Source organism: Xiphophorus hellerii, chromosome 3 (assembly GCF_003331165.1).
Source record: "Xiphophorus hellerii strain 12219 chromosome 3, Xiphophorus_hellerii-4.1, whole genome shotgun sequence".
Classification (NCBI taxonomy): domain Eukaryota; kingdom Metazoa; phylum Chordata; class Actinopteri; order Cyprinodontiformes; family Poeciliidae; genus Xiphophorus; species Xiphophorus hellerii.
This window is the reverse complement of record NC_045674.1, coordinates 33,176,471-33,199,806: the sequence shown is the minus strand read 5'-3', so window position 1 is coordinate 33,199,806 and position 23,336 is coordinate 33,176,471. Positions and strand designations below refer to the sequence as shown.

At 40.8% G+C, this 23,336-nt stretch overlaps 1 protein-coding gene and 2 long non-coding RNA genes across 7 annotated transcripts in view; 1 reads left to right on the top strand and 2 right to left on the bottom strand.

Moving 5' to 3' along the window:
• grik2 (glutamate receptor, ionotropic, kainate 2) overlaps positions 1-23,336 on the bottom strand; it is a 445,844-nt gene that overhangs the window by 121,775 nt on the left and 300,733 nt on the right. The window lies entirely within an intron of this gene.
• Positions 1,604-14,174, bottom strand: LOC116717054 (uncharacterized). The gene is made up of 3 exons (XR_004338681.1): positions 14,163-14,174; positions 10,989-10,993; positions 1,604-1,755 (listed from the first exon to the last, which is right to left on the bottom strand). It is a non-coding gene; the product is annotated as an uncharacterized LOC116717054 (long non-coding RNA).
• Positions 3,651-16,317, top strand: LOC116717053 (uncharacterized). Its single transcript, XR_004338680.1, has 3 exons — positions 3,651-3,810; positions 5,218-5,220; positions 16,227-16,317. It is a non-coding gene; the product is annotated as an uncharacterized LOC116717053 (long non-coding RNA).

The following is a 23,336-nucleotide window of genomic DNA, read 5'->3' as shown; positions in this document are numbered from 1 at the left end:
TCATTGTTCTGCACTAATCAGTCCAATTTTGCACAACTGCACTGTGGCACACTGCTGTACATATATTTACATATACATATCTGCATTTTTTTAATCTTTGCAAGGACTGCTCTTAAGTTGCTTTTTATATTAACAGCATTTTATATTTTTACAATTTATAGCATTTTATATTTTATTTTTTATTTTATCTACAACTACTACTCAGTGGTAGTTGTTATTGTCTTGTCTCTATCCTGTAACTGCGAAGTAATTTCCCTGCTGGGATGAATAAAGTACTTCTATTCTATTCTATTCTATATTCAACAGATATAAAAGCACAGCGCTCACTTCCTCCACACCTCTTTCTGCCCCCCGCCCACTTGGTGGCCATTCAGGAGTTATTGCAAGTGTTGCTATGGCGACTGGGTAGCATTATTCAGCTTTACAAATGTGTGATTTATTTGCAACGTGGACACAGAGGGGAGTTGGTGTCCTCTGCCCTGACTATTGGTGAAGGTACGGTGGAGGACCAATTATAAATGAAAGCAGAAATATACATATTTTGTTTTTCCATACACATGCGTTTTCATCAAGACATGTATATATTTTGTTTTGTCTTTTCATTATACATGTGTTTGTTCTTTTTTTATTTCCTCGTGTCCTCTTTTTTAGTTTTTCTTCTTCTATTTTTGAAGGCGGTGTCTTAACACAACTTCTGCCTATTGGTTGGTTACCATCACACTTAAGTTGGCTTCAACAAAGATGCCAGTGAACTGAAGATCAGCAATTTTATTAGAAAATAATTTTATAACTCCTGATTGTTTTTTGTGTGGACGCTCAGACAGAACATGTATTTTAGTTCAAGGCTCTCATGGACTCAGAGGTTCATCGTCAGATTTTTCATAGCTTGAGCAAAGCGACAGATGAAGTTAGCTTCTGATTGAAGCTTCAGGAGTCCTCTGGTGCTTGCCACTACACTCATATTTAATCAGTGAGAGTATGAATGAAAAGTTAATGTACTTCAGTAATTCAGCTCACAAATAAACTCATGGCATTAGGATTAGAATATTACATCAACAGTGAAAAATATGTTTAAAACCTGCTAAAAGGTTTTAAACATTTGAATGTTGATTCAAATTCATCTCAATTCAAATTCAAAACTACTTTATTAATCCCAAAGGGACATTAAATGTTTTTGTAACTCATTAATTCTTCAGTTATTATAGACTGTAATGGCTGTTGGCATGAAAGATTTCCTGTAGCAGTCTGTATTACAGTAAATCTGATGAAGCCTCTGACTGAAGATGCTCTGTTTTCCCAAGACAGTCTAATAAAGATGATGGTCAGGGTTGTCCATAATTTTCTTGCTTTTATGAATAATCCGTCTTTGTCTCATCTTCTCCAGAGGTTCCACAGTCGTCCCCAGAACAGAACCAGAACAGAACCAGCCTTCTTAATCAGGTTGTTGAGCCTTTTTATGTCCCTGGCTGGTTCTGATGCTGCTGCCCCAACAGATGAAGAGATGACGATCTCAACAACAGACTGATAGAAAATCTGCAGCATCTTGCTGCAAACCTTGAAGGATCTTAGCTTCCTCAAGAAGTCCAGTCTGCTGTTGTCCATCTCGGATTCAACCAACAACTGCAGAGTCATCTGAATATTTCTGCAGATGACAGAAGTGAGACTTGTGCTGGACATCTGAAGTGTAGAGTGAAAAGAAATGGTGAGAGTACAGGGCCCTGTGGTACTGCTGATCACCTGGTTAGACACACAGTCCTTCAGTCTCACAAACTATGGTCTGTTTGTGAGCTAGTCTTAGATTCAGTGGCATCATGTATAAAAGAGTTTTCACACTAAAACTTGGCATAAAGAAAAATTGAGAAAAGTGTGGCACACAAAAAAATCCGGATGCATAAAGCCATCCGCACCTTTCCTTTGTACATTTACAGAATAGAGATGCTTTCTGTCCATAAAGGCGAATTCATAAAGCGGGCATGGCTCGACTGAAGGATGACTGCAGTTGAACCGGTATCGGTACCGCATGGCTCCTTCTTTAAGTTTTGCTCAGAGCTCCAGGATGGTCAGTCCAGGAAATCTAAACGTTAATAAACCATCAACAAAATTTCCCAGCAGATCAATATAATCTCTGATTAAATGCTCCTTCTGAATCCTTCCATTGGCGATGTTCTCCATCAGAGCCAAAGAGCTCCACAGTTACACGACTCACCTTTGCGTAGCTAAAGGTAGCAAAGGTACTTATATACACCTTAAAAATAATAAACCTGAACTGTTTGGAGTTAATCTTCTGATCCAACACTGTTTTATTTTTTTAATGAAAATGAAATTACACCGTAGATGCATTTCATGCGCTTCGGCGCACAGACCAATGCGCTACATCTGTGGCAGTATGCCCTGTAGGCTCTGAATGCACCACACAAGTGCCTGATTCTAATTGGCTGCAGCCCTGCTGTTGGTATATATATATATATATATATATATATATATATATATATATATATATATATATATATATATATTTAATTTATTTATTTATTGCATCAAAATGTTAATACAATGTATACAAAAGGGGAAAACGAGAAAAACAAAGTGCCAGGGGATACAAGGAAAAAACAATGGAAAGTGTAACACAAGGAGCCAAAACAGAAACAAACACAAGACAGCGCTTCAGGGAATAGTACAACCAAAGGATTTCAGGGCTTCAAGAGTCCCCACAGCCTTGTGATTGGTAGAGGTCCATATAGACACTGCATAGTGTTGTAATTCAGATAAAAACAGATAAAATTGAGGCTTTTTGCCAGAAAATTTGCATTTATGAATATGAACTTTAACTAGAATTAACAATAGATTAATTACATAAAAATGATTCTTATTAGCAGGACAGACATTTTAGAAACCAAAAAGTACATCTGTGTATAAAAGTGAAAAACTGTTCAATATGAGATTGAATATAATAAACAAAGTCTTTCCAGAATGAGACAGCGAAAGGGCATCTCCAGAATAAGTGGACTATTGTCTCAATGTCCAGATTACAGAAAGAGCAGCTAAGGTCTATATCCTGGTGCAGGTTTTGTTTTGCAGGGTAGCACCGGTGGAGAAGTTTGAAGCACACATCACAAGGTTTGTTCGTAATGAAGTATTTGGAGGGCAGAGTCCAAACCGTTGACCATTTGATATCAGAAACCCTGCTGTTGGTATATAAAGGGCCCTCCCTCACATGGTTGGCATCACTTTGTTTTCCTTCCGGTTCATACCTCGGCGTTTGCTGGCGCCGAGCTTCTTACTTGTGATTTATTTCCATTTTCTGTATCACAGCCGCATATTAATGCATGCTCGAATGGCGTGTTTAACGATGCTCTAATCACCGATCGATTCTCCTTGTGGTAAGGAGCTTCCTACACTCTGTTTGTTAGCCTAGCTTTAGCTCAGCTTCTGTTGTATTGTGAGGCTGACAGTACAAGCTGCATGATTTCCCTTCACCTTTGATAGAGGCACTAGAACTCAGTGTTAAGTGAAATGCTAATCTTTTGTATGCTTCCTGATTCCATTTCTGACATTTCTTTTTGATAGACGCTGCTGTTTGTCCTTGGCCGTCTGTTTGCCTGTCGTCTTGGTTATCTGTTGTCGGCTGCCTACCTGTCGTCCTGGTTGCAGGTGTTCTGTTTATCTGTGCTACCCGTAAATCCGTCCTACCTTGTGGTAAATCGCACATCGATGCTACGTCACATACTGCTTACTCAGCAAATTTCTTATAAATACGTCCTACATGTGAAAGTTTTGTTTCATGTGTTTTATTTCATTGAAGATTACGGTGTTGAGGAAAAATGATTATTTTTAGTGCTTAATACAGTTAATCTTACGGCATGTGTAAAAAGTATATTGAACATTCTTATTTTGAACAAATTTTTTAATTTTGAACAGGTTTGTGTTAAGGATTTAAAACTAAACCAGATGGGTAAGTATTCAAAAACTACAGGAACCAAATGCAGATCAAAGGGAATCTCTCAATGGGGCTCCTGCTGTGTTGTCAGAAGACAGGAGGCCATAAAATTAGCATCTCCTGCAAGGCAGTATCACTTGAGCCTGGAGGAGAGATAACGGGAGAGACTCCGGATTCCACAGGTATCTGTGAAATCTTATCTTATGTTTTTCTTTACCCAAATGACCATAGAATCCAGGAGGCCGGGATGCAGCTGTTTGCTCTTTTGTCGAACCAGAGAGCAAATGGCCTTTGATCTTTGGTGTAAATTAGGGGGAGTTTCTAAGTTTTTCTGAGTGTCCAAGGTAGCTTCCAGTTGGTCAACCAGAGGTACGCCTTAATTGAATATATTAAAAAGGAAAGACACACCTTCAGTATAAGAGTTCGTGCACAGGAGTAACAATTCAGACAGCTGCCACTATTTTGCTTTTTTGCATCAGCTCTCTCCAAAGACGCGTCCTTGTCTGTCTTTGTTCGTCTTTGTCTTGTCTTTGACGCGTCTTTGCCTTTTCTTTGTTTTTTCTTTCTCTATTTTTCTTGTCTCAGGTAATGAATGTATATCTCTGTTCCTCTGCAGTTTTGTTGTTGATTCATACGTTGCTTTGTATGGGATTAAACTCTGTAATTCTGTGACGTCAACACGCATTGTTGTTTCCTTGTGGCTGCACGTCGCCTGCTGAGAGTACTTGGGATCTAGAGGAAGAGAGAGCCAAACTTTTTTCCAAAGTTAATTTATAAATTATTCTTCCTTAATAATTGGGGGCTCGTGCCGGTTCTGGAATCTTGGCGGTGGCTGTTTGTCCCAGATCGATCTGTTTCGGCCCGACGATTCGGTGCGGTAAGACACTATTTAATTACTTTTTGGTTGTCTGCAGCGCCGTGTGCTCGGACAGGGCTTGATTGTTGTCGATGTGTGCAGCCACACAGAGTTTAGAAGCTGCAGAGGTATATAGATTTTTCCTAAAAGAGTCTGTTGTTTAAAGATTTGAATAAATACACATTACAGGGGATCGTGGCGGATCCAGGCAGTAGGAGTTTACGTTGCCTCTGTCCTAAAGCTGGGTTTCTTATTTATGTTCTTTTCCCGGAGGATCAATGCCTGGGCCTCTTTAAAAAAGAATTTTGGAAGTTTGTGTATTCAGGTAGTTTGGGCTTGAATCAGCCTGGAGATTTTGACTCCTCTCCAGTGGACTTATAATTGGACCGAGTTGTATCACTCGTGGAAATTAAAGGACTGAGAGTAGGTTGAATCACCTGTCTGTGGTAGACTTAAAGGACTGAGAGTAGGTTGAATCACCTGTCTGTGGTAGAATTAAAGGACTAAGAGTGGAGTTGGAAAATGATGCATCTTACATTCTTGTAGCCGGCGCCTGATTTTTATTTTAATTTTTTTCCTCTCTGTCTTTTACATTTTGTTGTTGCGCAACACCCCCCCCCTCCTTTCTGTCTCTACTGTCTCACTCTCTACTTCCTCTTCTGAGAGGGGAGATGTGCTACCAGCTCTCCTTCTAACGGGTTAATTGAGTTTCCTAAATCTGCCGGGATTTACCCTGCCCAGAACTGAAGTAAACTCTGTTTAAGCTGGTTTCGAGAAACGATTCGCCTGGTTTTCTGACGGCCTACATCCAGGTGTCCCACCCTTCTTCCCCCTGTGAATTAGCCAGACTGAGCAGCCTACAGCCAACTAGTTTCACAGAGCACACCTGTTAACGGTCGCTCGTTCTCTATTTTACAACTTGCATTTCTTATTGAACCAGGTAGGTTTTAGTGACTCGGGTGAGTCCCAAGGATGACGTTTTAAATTTGGGCTACCAGCAACCTAAAAACATTTTAAACTTTTTCCTCTCCAGAATCAAACATCACAGCTATTTTACAACCATCAAAGAACCTTAAGGTGACTCATTAACTGAATGTCCACAACATCTTTTAGATTTTCTTTATGCTAAATATTTTATTAGTAAGGCAGTTTTGCAAGGGTCAGTACAGCTTAATTCAGTAGCAGAAATAATCAAATAAGTAAAATCAATCATCTAGTCTGTCTTTCCCTACTGCTGACACTGAAAACTAAAAAAAGGGAACCTTTGAGAGAGACGGACGGAGTTTGACGTTTCGAACCCCAGACCTGGCACGACGACGAAGAAGGTGCTGCAACAGGAGGAAGACGCCGATCGATGAAGGCAGGGATCTCTGTAGGTCTGATGATGAAGAAGGTGCTGCAGCAGGAGGAGGAAGTTGATCAGCGAAGGCAGGGATCTCTGTAGGTCTGATGATGAAGAAGGTGCTGCAGCAGGAGGAGGAAGTTGATCAGCGAAGGCAGGGATCTCTGTAGGTCTGATGAGCTTCTTCTCCGCATGGATGGTGAGGTCACACAGGACTTGGTGCTGGCAGGAAAAAAGGCACCAGTTCTTCTTCTTTGTCTTTGCCTTTGTCTTTATCTTCATCTTTGTCTTTGGGGTCTGAACCCAGCTGATGAGAGAAGTGCGATGTGAAGCCACAGGTTGTGGGCCTGACCGGTTGGTCTCCATGAGAAGGACAGTCTTCGGCTCCGTGGCCCCGGCTCTTCTTCAGCTGCAGAGTTCTTTGTCCATCTCGATCTTGGCTCGAAGCTGCCCGGAGGATCCAACGAAAGGTTCCTCTTTTGCACCCACCTTATATAGGGTTTATCCACCCTTTTGGTGCGTTTTCATTGGCTGTCTGCTTAGACAGATGACCTCACATCCATCACTGTCCTTCAGACATTATGTCCTGATGTCTGTGCTAATGTCTCAGGGTTGCTCAACCTCCTGTGTCTGCTGTCTTCACAACCTTTCACCTAAATAAGGCGTTGATCATCTCTGCTCTCCTGTTAGTTCCTCTTTTTCCCTTAACCGTTCACCTTTCACCTACTCTCTACCTCCAACATATCAGTGATGTTTAATTGCAGTTACACCCTCTACACCATTTCAAGTTTAATGTCAAAATCACATTTATATCACATTTATTTTCTTTAGCTTCTCTGATTTAGCATTCATTTATGATTTTATAACCATAACTTATTAATTATACTTATTATAATCTTAATGTGAGTTATTACAGATGTTCTTCTGAAAAGAAACCAAGAATAATCCATGATTCTAATTATTTGATACCAAAGTTACAGTTACTTGTTTTTCTTGTAAGTGTTCCCACAAATGTACGTGTAAATATTATTACAAGTAAACCAATATTAATATAAGTATTTTACTTTGAATCTTATCAAATTACTCAAAATGTTTAGATTTAATTCTTTAAACTTTCATGCTTTAAAATAAGAAATAGTCTCAGCTATTTTTATAAATCTGCAGGCTGGAAACTTCCTCTTTTTCCAGGAAACCTGCTTTTCCTGTTTAATGACTCTCTCTGTCTGACTATGATTTCTTATGATTAGATAGAAAAAAGTAGAATTAAAGCAAAGTTTGCATGAGACAAAACAACACACACAACCAGATTTATTTTATTGACACTTAAGTCTACTGTTGGGCCTAGATGTCACTTGAGTGATTCATTTTAAAGATAACTTTATTTATTATTACTGTTAAACTAACTTTATTGACACTTAAGTCTACTGTTGGGCCTTGATGTCACTTGAGTGATTCATTTTAAAGATAACTTTATTTATTATTACTGTTAAACTAAAATCTCCAGCATGGGGAAGTGGGATGAGCTCGGATTTTCTTGACAATTTGTCTGAAACTGTGTTTGTGTTCTCTGTATTTCTCTGTTTGTGGCGATTTTTTGAGCTTGCTGCCGTGGAGTGTGGTGTTTGAATCTGCAGAGCTCTGTGTGTGTGTGTGCTGATTGCTCTGAGCGGATCGCTGTGTTTGAAAAGCGCTGTCTGTGCGGATTTGAGTTGATTTTTGCTGCATTTTTATTGTGAAGTTGTTATGGACACTGAGTTGCAAAAAGATGTTATAGGCCATTCCTATGGTCTGGGTCCGTGGAAAACTCTGCGGGACCAGATTGCTGACTTAATTAGTATTTATGATCAACAGCTTGGTCTGGATTCACTTAATGTGAAGGCGGATGAATTGAAAATATGTTGGAAAATGCGGTCCGCAAACAGGATGAACTTCTTAGTGCTGAAAAGCCTTTGGGTTTGATTTTGAATGTCTGTTTAAAACAAGCCTTAGCTGACAGGGATGCGCTGCGAGTAGAAAGGGATGAAGCTAGTCTGTTTGGCAGAAAAAAACTGATTAAAAAGTTGGAGAACGCAGAACAGGATAGACAGTTGTGGGCTAAACTTCTGGTGGGTTGGCAGGGAACGGATCACCTTTATAAAAAGGGATCAGTTACACAGACTTCGGACTCATTTCACGCCCAAGTAGAGTATCCGGCGGTGTGCTCTGAACAGCCTAAACAGGTACTTAGTCCATCTGGTGCTCCACTTCCGCCTCCATATAATGATGCCAATCCCTCTTACACGGGGTTGTATCCAGTATTGGATGTTCGTATGGGCACGGCAGAATGGGATCTTGTGAGAGCGCCTCCTCCGAGTTCTGGTTCTCCACCGGTGACGGAGTCGCCCGATTCAATGACTTCATCCCCGGCATCCCTTGTAAGTTTTCGCTCTGTTTCTGATAGTCTTCCTATGGCAGATCGGGTCCAGCGTGAAAAACTTTGTTTTTCCCTGCCTCCTTCTGCGACTTCCCCAGGTATGGCTCAAATTACACATCAACTAAGCAGCCCCGCATCCACCTTAGCCTCTCCCTCTCAGGAGGAGGAGCAGGGGGAGGTACAACTGAGCGTGGATATGAACCTGGTGGGCCGTCTTGTAGAGGAAGCCCCGCCTTCTCGGGGAAACTCATTATCTTCTCCTCCACATTTGAGAGGCGCTGTGAGGTTTACCTCCACTCCGAGGTTGCATCGGGATGGGCTTAACCCAATTGACATGCAGAGTAGGGAGGATGGTCCCTCCCCTTGTGATGTTAGCACACCACAGTTTATGGTTGCCCCCTCTAATGGAGATTCTTGTCATGAACGCCTTTTGCAAGTGGAAGGGAATCTGCAGCGTGATATGAACAATTTGGTCACACACATCAAAAATTTATCGGGTCATTTGGAGGCTCCGTCAGTACAGTCTGAGAGCTCCTCTAATCATGCTATGCCTTTATTAGTATCGCAACAAGGACAGAGATATAAGCCGTTCTCCTTTGGGGATTTACAGACCCTTCTTGATAAGTTACCCTCTCTGGCAGACGGTGCTACTCCTTGGTTACATGCATTGGATTCACTAACAGGGGGGTTGACATTAGCTTTGGGGGATTTCAGAGCTATTTTAAGTCGTTCAACAACGACAACGAATTACCGTAATGTCGAACTGTCTGCTGGAACTACAAATCAGCCTGATCACACGCCCCTTTCAGCTGTTCTGACTCCTGTGGGTGCGGCTTTAAGGGACATGTTTCCCCATGTGTCTCTCTCAATTATTCCTAAATTTTTCTGGGATTCCAAAGAGCACCCAAAAGTATTTTTAGATAAAGCCTTAGACATCTGGAGACGACAAACTGGGGTTCATCCAACTGGTGCCACATTAATGAGGGAACATTTCCGCCAAGCTGTTTTGAATGGTGTCCCTCCCTCTGTCGCTGCTTTAATGAGGAAAAACCCAGAGTTGAAATCTTGTGACCATGCAAAATGGGAGTTGCATTTGTTGCATAATTTACAGATTTCTCAGGATGAGGAGAGAGAGGTGGAGAAGGAGCAGGAAGATTTTAAGAAACAATTACTGAAGCTTCAATTAGGTGAAGCTAGACAGAAACTTCATCTTGCAAAACAGGAACAGAAGGAGGCTAAAGCTATGTTAACAGCTGCTGCTCAATCAATTCCTGTTCCGGCTCAGGCTCCTGTTGCAGTGGCACAACCTGGTCCGCACATGTATGTAGCTCCACGCTGGCAGTCTGGTGTTCCAGGGTGGCGTGGGGGAGGAAGGAGAGCGCCCGCATGGTCAGGTGTGCGAGGAAGGGGTGCACGAGGCTTGAGACGCAGAGACAGGTGTTTTTATTGTGGCGAGGAGGGTCACTGGGTTCAGCAGTGCCCTCACTATACACCGGTTCCTGCACAAGATGGTGCGTTGCCGGACCTGACGCCACAACAACCTCCGAATGCTGCATTACTTCCGCAACATCCTGGACAGTACTTTCAGGCTGGAGAATATTGACACACCCCAGAGAAGAACCTGAATCAGGGAGCTTTGGCAGATCCCCTGATTGATGTGACAGTCGATGGACAAACATTGCCATTTTTGGTGGATACAGGAGCAACATATTCCACCATTAATGTTGTCATGCCTTTGCAAAAACTTTCTGATCGGACAATATCAGTGGTTGGTTTTTCTGGGGTGAAACAAACTCTGCCTATCTCCACACCTTTGCACACAGTTGTGGGCAGACAAAGAGTGACATCCTTTTGTGTGTTCCCCCTCATCTCCCGTGAACTCATTAGGGAGAGACTTGTTGATTGCTCTGGGGGCGACTATTTTGTGTGGACCTGATGGACTACTTGTCACTTTTCCTGATGGATCTTCCCATGCCTGTTCTCAAGTATATACACATGGACAATTTTTGCTCCAACAATCTGAGGAGCACCTGGCTGACATATACTGGGGTCTTTTACAGCCAGAGATGACTGACCATGCTGGGATCCTGTTCTGTTTTCTGCTTTGGAAACCCTGGATCCAAGCGCTTGCACCATATGGGCCAACTCCTGATTTTCCTCATGTCACTTTGTTTTATGACCGAGACCAGACTGAATGGTTCCAGGAGCAGTTTGAGGCGCATTTAGCCGGTAGTGACTGGACTGTGTTTTCACAGGACATTTATGTGGCACCGGAGAGTGTTGCTGCTGCAGTTAATCTGACTCAGGATCAGTTGTTCTGGTATAAGATGCATGATGAAGCAGTTCCACATATTTTTTTGGCTCTGCATCCTGGCCATCAGGCCATGGAGTTGGGGGGCATGGTAAAACGCTCCCTTGCAGTTTCAGACTGGCAGACTACTGTTGCTCCTGACCTCTCTTTCTCTCCTTCTACAAACACGTACAAAATAAAGTGTTCGGCTGTGGACTCTGTGGTTCTGGAGCATGTTCAACTTACTAGACACCATGGCAGGGAGTTGACTGATCATCCAACTGCGGCTGCGATGTTGACTTCTCTCCCGGAGTGTTTATGGGCTACGGGTCCCACTGATGTGGGGCTTGTTGATGTCACACCCGTCACTTTTGATCTACAACTGGGCCCTCCGATTTGGAGGTCACAGTATCCTCATAGGCGGGCAGCAGAGGAGGGAATTGCAGAAACTATTGGGGGTCTTCTGGAGGCAGGTGTGTTAGAATCTTCCACCTCCTCCTGGAACACTCCTATTTTACCAGTGGAAAAGAAGGGGACAGGTAAATACCGCATGGCACATGATCTTAGGGCAATTAATTCTGTTTTATTGACCCCTACGGTGCCAGTACCTAATCCTCATGTTGCATTAACTAACCTTGATCCCTCTCAGACTTGGTTCTCCTGTGTGGACCTTGCTAACGCTTTCTTTTGTCTCCCATTGGCTGAGGAATGTAGGGATGTGTTTTCTTTCACCTACAGGGGTCAGCAGCTGAGATATACACATCTGCCTCAGGGTTTTGCTCTCTCCCCAGGGCTTTTTAATCAGGTTTTGAAACAACAGTTAGCGGACTGTTTGTTACCAGAAGGTGTGACCCTGATTCAGTATGTTGATGACCTCATGCTGGCAGCACAGACGTTGGAGTCTTGTATTGAGGGCACGCGACGATTGTTGTCGCACCTAGCCGACAGGGGTTTTAAAGTGAGCAGATCTAAGTTGCAAATTGCTAGGAAGCAAGTTTCCTTTTTGGGGCGGATTATCACTGGGACAGGCACTCAGATGTCTGCCAGTCATAAATCTGCGATTCTCAATCACCCCAAACCACGTACGGTGAAGGACATGTTGTCTTTTCTTGGATTGACTGGATATAGTAGGAACTATGTTCCTAACTATACAGAACTGACGGACCCCTTACGGGCGTTAGTCAGAGAGCATGGGATTCGTAAGCTCAGCCATGCTCTGACTTGGACTATGGAGGCAGAAGATGCTTTTATCTCTCTGAAACAACAGTTGGCTGCTGCAGCGCAGTTGGCTATTCCGGACTATACTTTACAATTCTATTTGGATGTTTCTGTAACAGAACTGATGGTGAATGCCGTTCTGTTTCAGAAAAAAGGGGGTGAGAGGAAAATTCTCCAATATGTCAGCGCAATGCTAGATCCTATGGAGAAAAGACATCCGACATGTACAAGACATGCGGCAGGTGTAGGAAAAATGATTCAAAAAATAGCACACATTGTGATGGGTCATCCATTGCAGGTTATGACATCACACAGTGTGGTAGCATATGTGAATTCACAACACTTCACATTGACAACATTGAGACAACAAAAATTGAGCAAAATTCTGGAATCACCTAATATAACTTTTGTACATAACGGAGTGAATATGGCTGACAGGATGCAAGAAGGAGAGCCACACAACTGTGAGGAGTTAGTACAAAAGGAAGAAAAAATAAGACCTGACCTACAAGCTTCTCCTTTAGAGGGTGAAGATGTGAGAAATTTTTATACAGATGGTTGCTGTTTTAAACATGATACAGACGGATTGAGAGCAGCATATGCTATAGTGGAAGATTTGGGCAGTGAGTTTCACGTTTTGAGGGCAGAAAGGCTGCAGGGTGCCCAATCGGCACAGAGAGCAGAAGTGATGGCAATGATTGAAGCACTGAAATTAGCGGAGGGAATGAGGGTGAATCTATATAGTGATTCAGCCTATGTGGCCAGTGCTGTACATGTGGAACTTCCTCAGTGGCTCAGAGCAGGATTTATAACTGCAGCACAAAAGCCCATAAAACATGAAACTGAAATGAAAGAATTGGCGGAGGCATTACTGTTGCCTCAATCTGTTGCTGTGATTAAATGCAAGGGACATGATCAAAGCAAGACCAGAGTTGCAGCAGGAAATGCGGCCGCGGATGAGGCCGCTAAAAGGGCAGCTCTATACCTGCCATCTCTTTTGATGGTAAGTACTGAAATTGAGCAGATGGAACAGAATCACCTGGAGAAAATTATTTTTCATCAGAAAGGCGTGTCACCTGAAGAACGATCTGTCTGGAAAGCAAGAGGTGCCATCTGCAATGAGGGACTCTGGCGGGGACCGAATGGTAAAGTAATTCTCCCTCCAAATATGAGAATCCAGGTTCTTCAGGAAGCTCACAGACTCGGACATGTAGGTATTGCACAGATGTTAAAAAACCTAGAGCACTGGTGGCATCCATTTTTGAGGGACATGGTCAAGGAGCATGTGAAAACATGTGAAATTTGTGGACAACACAATGCAAAACCAACTATCAGACCACCAGTGGGACATTTCCCTCAGACTACACAACCTGGTAAAGAAATTATTATTGATTTTACAGACATGATAACACCCGTTAGAGGATACAGGTATGTATTAATGTGTGTGGATGCATATTCGGGCTGGCCAGAGGCATGGCCAGCAAAAAAAGAGGACAGCAAAACTGTCATAAAGTGTCTGATCAATCATTACATTCCGACCCATGGATTTCCAGAGAAGGTAAGATCAGACAACGGCACTCATTTTAATAATCAAGATCTACAGAAAGTGGAGCAGCTGCTCGGACTTAAACATTCATTCGGTACAGTATATCATCCCGAATCACAAGGCAAGGTTGAGAGACTAAACCAAACTATTAAACAAAAATTGGCTAAAATATGTGCACATACTAAATTAAATTGGGTAGATGCTTTGCCTATTGCTTTGATGTCTGTCCGAATGTCTATTAACCAATCAACAGGGTTCTCTCCATATGAGCTCCAGACGGGACGGATGTTTCCAGGGCCTGCAACCCGCATTCCAGGATGGAAAGGTGAACTTGCACATTTATCTCATAAAGATTTCTTTAATGAGTTACAGATCCTGGCAGCGGAATTTGCAAAATACCAGACGACACAGGAACGTCCAGGCTCAGCACCAATTCCAGGAATCGACTGGGTGCGCCTGAAGGTCATCAAAAGAAAGTGGTCTGAACCTCGTTTCACCGGACCATACAGAGTCGTGGAGAGGACGTCTCATGCTGTCCGTCTACAAGGGAAAGGAGACACCTGGTTCCATTGGAGTCAGTGCACAGCAGCCGAGGAGCCACAACGCGCGCTCCGAGACATACAAGAAGATCTGCAGCTTCAGTCTTCGGACGAGGAGCATCTCCAGGCACTTTCAGGAACCAAGGAGGATCTGCAGTTCCAGGAGGGAGTGTAGCAGGGATTCCTGCCACGACCACTTCATATTCCTGAAATTCAAGGCTTAAAAGGCTCGGACAGGCACAATAATCCTGTTCCGATGTCCTTCCATTGAGAAAAGGAGATTTCACCCTCTCCTTACAACTCACTGTTATATTGGCATAATAATCCAATTTTCAGTGAGCGACGGACGCTCAGGTGGAAACCTGAGGTTTACAACCGAGGAGGAAGACGGGTACACGGAGGATCAGGCTACAAGAGGATCAACATTAACTTATCCTTTTTATTGCGTGTTTTCGTTTTTTGCGAACTCTAAAAGAACTTTTGTTTCTTTTTTGCGCGTATTTTTGATCATTTCCTGACGAAGACTTCATATTTTGTTGTTTGAGGGACTATCAAAGGACATTGAATTGAAAAAAAAAAAGAAAAAAAAAGTATTTTCTAATTTTTATGTGTTTATGATTTTTTGACAAATTGTAATTTTCTGGCGAGTATTGTCTTTTAAGTTTGCAGCATTTCTTAGTAATTTATATATATATATCTTAGTCTTTTTTTGCATTTTATACTTTGGGCTGTTGTTTGTACTGTGTTTTTGGTTGTATTGTGATAATTGAGTGTTATGATTTTTCATATTTTTAAAATGATAGGTATTTTTTACTCTTAGTTTTTACTGGTTAAAATTTGTGGTTCAACAGGTGAGTATTAAATTGTTGGATAGCACAGGATTACAATTGACAGGTTCGGATGATGGAGTTCAGCTTAAGACACATGAACTGGCAGTGGCCCACCTGCTCCGCCTCCCTATCAGATGCTTTTTCGCGGTGCTCCTGATGAGGGAGTTGTGGAGCTGGGAGGTTCTGTTCAAAAAGGGGGACTGTTATATAATTAGGCTACTCTTTTAGTTTTTTTTTAGTATACTACATAGTTTTTGGTTCCTTTATTAGTAGGCTTAATCAATTTTTTGTGAGGTCTGTGTGTCTCAGACCTCAAAAGGGGGACTGTTGAGGAAAAATGATTATTTTTAGTGCTTAATACAGTTAATCTTACGGCATGTGTAAAAAGTATATTGAACATTCTTATTTTGAACAAATTTCTTAATTTTGAACAGGTTTGTGTTAAGGATTTAAAACTAAACCAGATGGGTAAGTATTCAAAAACTACAGGAACCAAATGCAGATCAAAGGGAATCTCTCAATGGGGCTCCTGCTGTGTTGTCAGAAGACAGGAGGCCATAAAATTAGCATCTCCTGCAAGGCAGTATCACTTGAGCCTGGAGGAGAGATAACGGGAGAGACTCCGGATTCCACAGGTATCTGTGAAATCTTATCTTATGTTTTTCTTTACCCAAATGACCATAGAATCCAGGAGGCCGGGATGCAGCTGTTTGCTCTTTTGTCGAACCAGAGAGCAAATGGCCTTTGATCTTTGGTGTAAATTAGGGGGAGTTCCTAAGTTTTTCTGAGTGTCCAAGGTAGCTTCCAGTTGGTCAACCAGAGGTACGCCTTAATTGAATATATTAAAAAGGAAAGACACACCTTCAGTATAAGAGTTCGTGCACAGGAGTAACAATTCAGACAGCTGCCACTATTTTGCTTTTTTGCATCAGCTCTCTCCAAAGACGCATCCTTGTCTGTCTTTGTTCGTCTTTGTCTTGTCTTTGACGCGTCTTTGCCTTTTCTTTGTTTTTTCTTTCTCTATTTTTCTTGTCTCAGGTAAGGAATGTATATCTCTGTTCCTCTGCAGTTTTGTTGTTGATTCATACGTTGCTTTGTATGGGATTAAACTCTGTAATTCTGTGACGTCAACACGCATTGTTGTTTCCTTGTGGCTGCACGTCGCCCGCTGAGAGTACCTGGTGTCTAGAGGAAGAGAGAGCCAAACTTTTTTCCAAAGTTAATTTATAAATTATTCTTCCTTAATAACGGTAAGCTTTATTTAATTTATTTTATACCTGGCTTTCATTAAGCTGCTCTATTACTTAATGTTTTTACTTTACATGACAGGCAGCTTATAAATTTAGTTTGCCATCTGCAAAGTCATTGTAAGAGCCAAAAATGTCAGTTTGTAACATTGTTTATTATTGTGTATGTCTTTTGCTTTTTTAGATATTTTAACAATAAGATTCCATTTTAGTATGTTTTTTGTAGAAAAGCGCCACCTAAAGGACATAATTGAAAATATATGAAAAGTGCTGTGTCACGTTAGTTCAGACAAAATTGAATGTGGTGTGTTTAACTAGCTCTACACAGTTTTTTGACTGTTAAATTTGGAATGTTGTGCAAGATTAAAGAATCCTTTGTAATATCTGCTCAAAGAAAAGTAAAGTTCGTCGTTCGTCAGAATTTGTGTGGATTTTGTAAGTACTTCTTTAATTCACTAAGAGATGCACAAGGGCATATCATGGGACAGAAATGTGTCAGCTAAGAGCCAACCTAATGAACGTCAACAAAAGAAAACTGAAGCTTGTTGAACAATATAGTGGCTTTACACTGAAACGAATAAGCAGCCACTACATAAGTCAAAAAGTGTTCATATTGTTTGAAAAGAAGAATGACTTTGTGTGTTTATTGAAGCTGAAGTGCAACGCAATAACGATCTTTAAAACGTAAGAAGGTCATAATGGCGGACAAGTCAGACTTAAACGTTGTAGTGACTGAAAATGACCAAAAGAGGGCGCCAAAGCTCACAGAAAAGGCTCTGGATTCTAAACTCCATAAACTGATCAACATAAGAAGATACAAACTTGGACAGTTGACAGCTAAATCTAAGGAGATTGAAAGCTTACTGCAAAATGATGGAAGTTTGATCCAGATTGAAGAAGAGCATTTACCATTATTTCAAACACTTCTTGAAGAGTTTAGTAAATCCAATGAGGCAGTTTTGGAAATTCTTCATGAAGATGAACAACATGTTGACCATGAATATTGGTTTCAGCCAAAATATGATCATTTTAAGTCTATTTTGGAAATAACAGAAATATGGATTAAAGAACAGGAAAGGAAAACAACAGATGACCATCAGTTAGATGTAGAAGAGAGTCCTATGGACAGTGTGTCTATTGCTTCTGTGTCAAAGAAAAGATCAAAAGGAAGTGGATCTAAAGTAAAATCAGTTAGTGGCAGTTCCTGTGCTTCTTCCTCCACGTCATCTGCATCCTCAGCTCACTTGAAGGAGGAAGCGAAAAGAACTGCACTCTTTTTGCAAAGGCTGCTGCTCTTAAAAAGAAGCAGTTGTTGGAATTAGAAGAGGCTCAATTAAAAGCTAAGAAAGAACAGTTAGATGTTGAAACTGCCATAGCAGAAGCGACTGCCAAGATAAAAGTTTATGAAGACTATGAAGCTCCAGTTAGCAGAGATGGAGCATTTGAAAGCAAAACTTTCACACACAAAAAGGAAGGTGAAAACATGCATCATCCCTGCATGCCAAGAGATTTGCAGCAACAACAACCAACTTCTTATGATGCTGTTTTTCAGTCAACCTAACATGTCACTGATGTTCACTCATCGGAACTGTTACATGGAAACACAGCAGAGTAATAATTTGGAGGCACTTTGTAAAGTAATGCAGAAACAGAACGACATCACTGAACTTCTTGTTAAACAACAACAACTTTCTCAAATGCCTCCAGTTGATGTTCCTATTTTGTACGGTGATCCATTGCATTTCCGTTCCTTCATGAGAGCTTTCAATCACGGTATTGAAACAAGGACTGAGAACCCTGCTGATAAACTGTACTATTTAGAACAATATACAAGAGGTGAAGTCAGAGATCTTGTTCGGAGCTGACAACACATGCAACCACACAGGTCTTCAGGAAGCAATGAAGCTGGAAGCTGCTACAAATCCAATATGGAAATGAGATTCAGATTATATGGACAAGGCCTTAAAGTGGCCTCAAATTAAGCCTGAAGATGGAAAGTCATTGAGTTCTTTTTCTCTTTTCCTCACAAGTTGTTGTAATGCTATGGAAGACATTGACTACTTGGATGAGATGGACAATCCTGTCAACATAAGGATCTTGACATCCAAACTACCATATAAGATTCGAGAAAAATGGAGAGCACACGCATTTGAACTACAAGAAAAATTTAACAAAAGAGCCAAATTCACAGACTTGGTGAGTTTCATTGACAAACAAGCTCGGCTGGTGACAGAGCAGATCAGATAACCAAAGTAAGCATTTATAGCATTTATAAGTGCAATCTGTGTTTGTATATTCTTGGAAAACTCAAAGGTAACCAAGATACTGTGTATATTTGTGACTGGTTTTCACCTATATGCACTTATGTGCATATACTTAGGCATATACAAAACCTAAATTGTTCCTCTGGAAGCTGAATTGGGTCTACTCCAGCTCTTTAGGACACTGCAGAGTCTATCAGCTCCAGCCTAGAGGGACTCTATTTACCCTGCAACATTATGCCAGTGATTTCCAAAGTAGATAAACTGTTGATAGGCCAAGATCCTATCAGTAATTACATCATGTTTTATAGTTCATAATCCTTGAGAAAATGATGAGAAGCTGCATGAAAGTGTGCATCAATCAAATGTAACAAACCCAATTATTGTCATCCTTCCCTCCTTTTTCCTCGCTGCTCACAGCCATCACACAGATCCCCATGACTCAATCCTGATATGGCAATTACAGCTGCAGAGAGTCTTTGCTAATAACTGCAATCCAATCACTTCACAGCGTGTGTGGAAGGGAAGAAGGCCCAAGATAAATAATGACAACCCACAATTTACTTTACATTGTTATTTTTATGCTTGCTTCCTGAATAACAGGATCATCACTGGCTTTAATTCAGCTTGGAGCGAGCTCAGTTTCTTTCCTTTGCAATCCCTTTTGGAAAGCCCAGAGTCTGTGACTTGTTTGGATTGATAAAAATGTGAAAAATGTCCAAATACAGGAATGCAGATAAATCAAATAGCTTATGCAGCTGTATGATAAATAAGAGCTGTTTTTTAATGTCCAGTGCTGCAATTAGGATTTTTTGTTCTACTAAATGCAATCTAAATCAACTCTTTCTGCAGAGACTAAGCCAATGCTTTAAGCCACTGAGGTGGTACACTGGGGTAAAGTTGTCAGGTGATTTAAAATCAGAGCTGTCTTTGATTGTTGTTCAAATCATCCATTTATTTTCTTTGCATCTTATTTTCTGGATAATCAAAGCCAGAAAATTTATCTTTTACAATGATTCCTTTCATCAAACACTTGTTGACAGCATCAGCATTCAGCGGTCAAAAAACTGTTTCCCCCGTTCGGGTGCAACGCCTGTCTTCACCAACAAAGGATCCTATCAAATAGATCGCTAATGAACCATTTGACCCAATACCATTCACAAATATGTTCATTCATAATCTGCTCCTACACTTTCAGTTCACATTGTTAAATATTAATCTTATTTAAAAAGTCAACCTGCTAAGAGAGAAAACTGATAACTTGACAAGATTTGCAGATTAATTTTTGACCTGCTGTGGAACTTGCTAAATTTACTGGCAAACTATTGAAATTACAACCACATCTGCCACCATCGCTAATATGACTGTAAGTTTAAGTAGAGAAACACACACAAAAAGATTAAATAATCATCCAGTAAAAACAGACATTTTTAAATTGTGCATGTTATCAAGTGAAATAAGCATTTGATCCCCACTGCCATTGGGACACCAGGATCAGATTTCCTGTCATTGTCCAGCAGGTTTGTACATTTCTGGAGGAAAACTTCAATTTCCTGGGAAACCCAATTGTAGATCCCTCCAAGAACTTTTGTGGGAGTGAGGTTTGAACACTGACTGGGTCATTCCATAACCTTATGTTCTTCATTGGCAGCTTGTTGCCTTGTTTTAATATTTCAGTCTTTGTCACACACATCCATTATAAGTTTTGATGTGATTTGATTTATTTATTTCGAACAGGTTTTTAAAACCATTTTAAAACAAGCAATCAATAAGACAGAGAAAACATGTGCATATATAAACAAGAACAAAATAATTTGTTTACCACTAATTTTCTGTTTGAAAAGGAGTAAGAAGAAGTGAACACTTAATCCTACCCCTTATCTCAATTTAATGAAGTTAGAAAAGTTCTTGCTCAATATTTTATGGAACATGTCAACAGAAATTTGCCCTGGAGCAGTGGTGCAGCCATCCACCCTTAGCACAGATTCAGTCTGAAAGTCTCCACACCTATAGTTGAACTTTGGGGATAATTTTCTTTGGTTCTGACTCAACAATTCTGTTCATCTGAACATAGCAGGTTGAACTGCTATGTCAGAGCTACAGTATTCTTAGAATTGTAATTATTAAATACTTACAACCTGAGATGGACCAGTACGCATTTCTTGCTGCAATAATAACTCACTAATGGCAGTCATTATTGCACATAATGCCATTATTATGTTATACCTTCATTAGGTACAACATAATAATACCCTGTATTGCTTTCAAAACTGCCTTAACCCTTTGCTAAGTCAGTCACTTGATCTGGATGGAATTACATTGGCCTCTGATAGAACCTGTGTCATTGTGTCATTATTGTCAATCATAGCAGTAGACTTTGTGAGTTTACTGACTCACAAAGATAGAATACAAAATATATTAAAACAGAATAAAAACTACTGTACAGTAAGGGCAACATGTCAAGATAAACACCATCCATCCATTATCATACATGCTTATCCCTAGTGGGGTTGTAAGGGTTGCTGGTATCTATCTGCAGTGGTAAACAGACGAGACGCGGGTCTGAACAGGTGACCAGTCCATCGCTGAACAAAATAGAGACAGACAGGTCAGATAAACACTCACACCTAAGGATAATTTAAAGAGACCAATCAACCTAACTGTCATGTTTAACAAGTGTCCATGTTTTTGGACACTTATTAAACTTGTGGGAGGAAGCCAGAGTTCCAGGAGAGAACCCATGCACGCTCCGAGAAAGACCTCGGGGCGGGATTTGAACCCAGGACCTTCTTGCTGCAAGACAGCAGTGCTACCAACTGCGCCACTGTACAGCACATTACTACCAGGTAGTTATAAAACATAGTGTACTCCAAAAAGATTTGCAACCGAGTTGGTTCATTTTAAAATGTACAAAATATGCATGTTAGTATTAAAAAGACAGACTATTTACAGTTAGTGACATTGAAAGCTGTGCAACAGCAGAGATATGCAACTACCAACAGAAATGTTAACCGTGATGGTTAGCTTCTGGGAAAGAGGATCTACTGTAGGAGCTCTCCAGTTCAGCAACAAGAGTGATGCTGCAAAAAAGTCCTTGCATATGCTGCTTTAAGGCTGAACTACTGTAATTCATTACTAGCAGCAGGTCCACAAAAACACTTAAAAACCTTGAGCTGATCTGAAATTCTGCAGCATTCTGGGGCCTCATGTATAAAAGAGAACGCAGTTTTCACACTAAAACTTAGCGTACGGTCAAATTTAGAAAGTGCAGCACACTAAAAAATCCGGATGTATAAAGCCGTGCGCACTTTTCCTTTACAAATCCCAATTTGCTGGAAATAGAGCGCAGCTGCTGGTTCCTGTCACCACCCATAAATACATATGTAAATTAATATAAATACCCAGAAGTCTGCCACCACGTGAAGCAGTAACCATGGCAACGTCCTTGTTTGTAGCAGTATGAGTTTTTATACTAAAAACTACGGTATATATTTTATTTAAAATGTGCTTTCAGGGCGCATAAGGTCACCTCACAAAAATAAAAAATAATACATTTTAAAGAAAAAAAAATTCAAATTAAAAAAATATAAAATAGAGATCGTGCAAATGCCTGTTTGAACAGTAGAGCGTTTAGCCAGAATTTAAAGACAGACAGCGTGTCAGAGAGTCCTTTGAGTGGGAATGTGGACGATAATCCTAAATAGAGAAATCATGTTCATAAGTTGTACATTTACAGAATAAAGATGCTTTCTGTCCATAAAGGCAAATTTATAAAGCGGGCATGGCTCGACTGAAGGATGACAGCTGGGCCAGTACCGGTACCACACGGCTCCTTTTTTAAGTTTTACTCAGAGCTCCAGGATGATCAGTCTGGATTAATCTAAATGCTAATAAACCATCATCAACATTTTCAAGGAGATCAATATGCTCGCTCTGAATCCTTCCATTGGCCATGTTCTCCATCAGAGCCAAAGCACAATTACGCAGCTCACCTTTGTGCAGCTACTTATATACTTGTGATTGTTAACACACATTGATTACCTTAAAAATAATCAAACCTGTTTGAAGTTAGTCAGCAGATTAACTGTTTGGAGTTAATCCAAACAGTAATTTCTCATTAAAAAAAGTGAGAATGAAATGACTATTAGGAATCGGACACAAAATCTCTGAAGAAGACCAGCGCAACTTCCTTCTTCACAAAAAGTAAACAGAAACGGAGCAGTGTCAGATTTTAGCGGTTGTACGATTTCTTCATGCATATACAGTACATTACTGGTTTGGACATCGCCTGTTAGCCGCTAACGCTAGCGCCGCTCCTGCAGGCGCCGTTATACGCGGTGAGTCTGTCCACTAGACCAGGCTGTTCCAATGGGGATGAGCAGGAATCTGTCACAAAAATGATCGCAGCGCCTTTATTTTTTATCTGATTTCTATAAACATGGCTTAAATTAAAGCTGAGAAAATTGCTTATGTTTGTAAGTATTCTTCGTTGATATAAATCTATAAATAGTTTGGTTTCTATCAAGATGCAAGAGAGGACTAAGCAAATTCCTCCATCCCATTTGATGATTATGTTCAAACAATGAGACAATTAGTTCAGTTGTTGTCATTTATTAAAGGTTTAAAAATTACAGCAGCTGCAGAGCGCCACAGCAATGGGAAAATAAGCTGGTAAACAACTTTAAACAATTAAACCATTTATATTCTGCTTTTTCTTGCTTAGTGTCTGCACGCAAACCCGTTGATATGACAACCGACACAACATCTTCATTAACCCGCAGAGCAGAGAGTAATATATTGACCAGAATGTCCTGAAGTGTTGCCAACTTCCTGCTTTTGGAACGGTCTCTAGTCAGG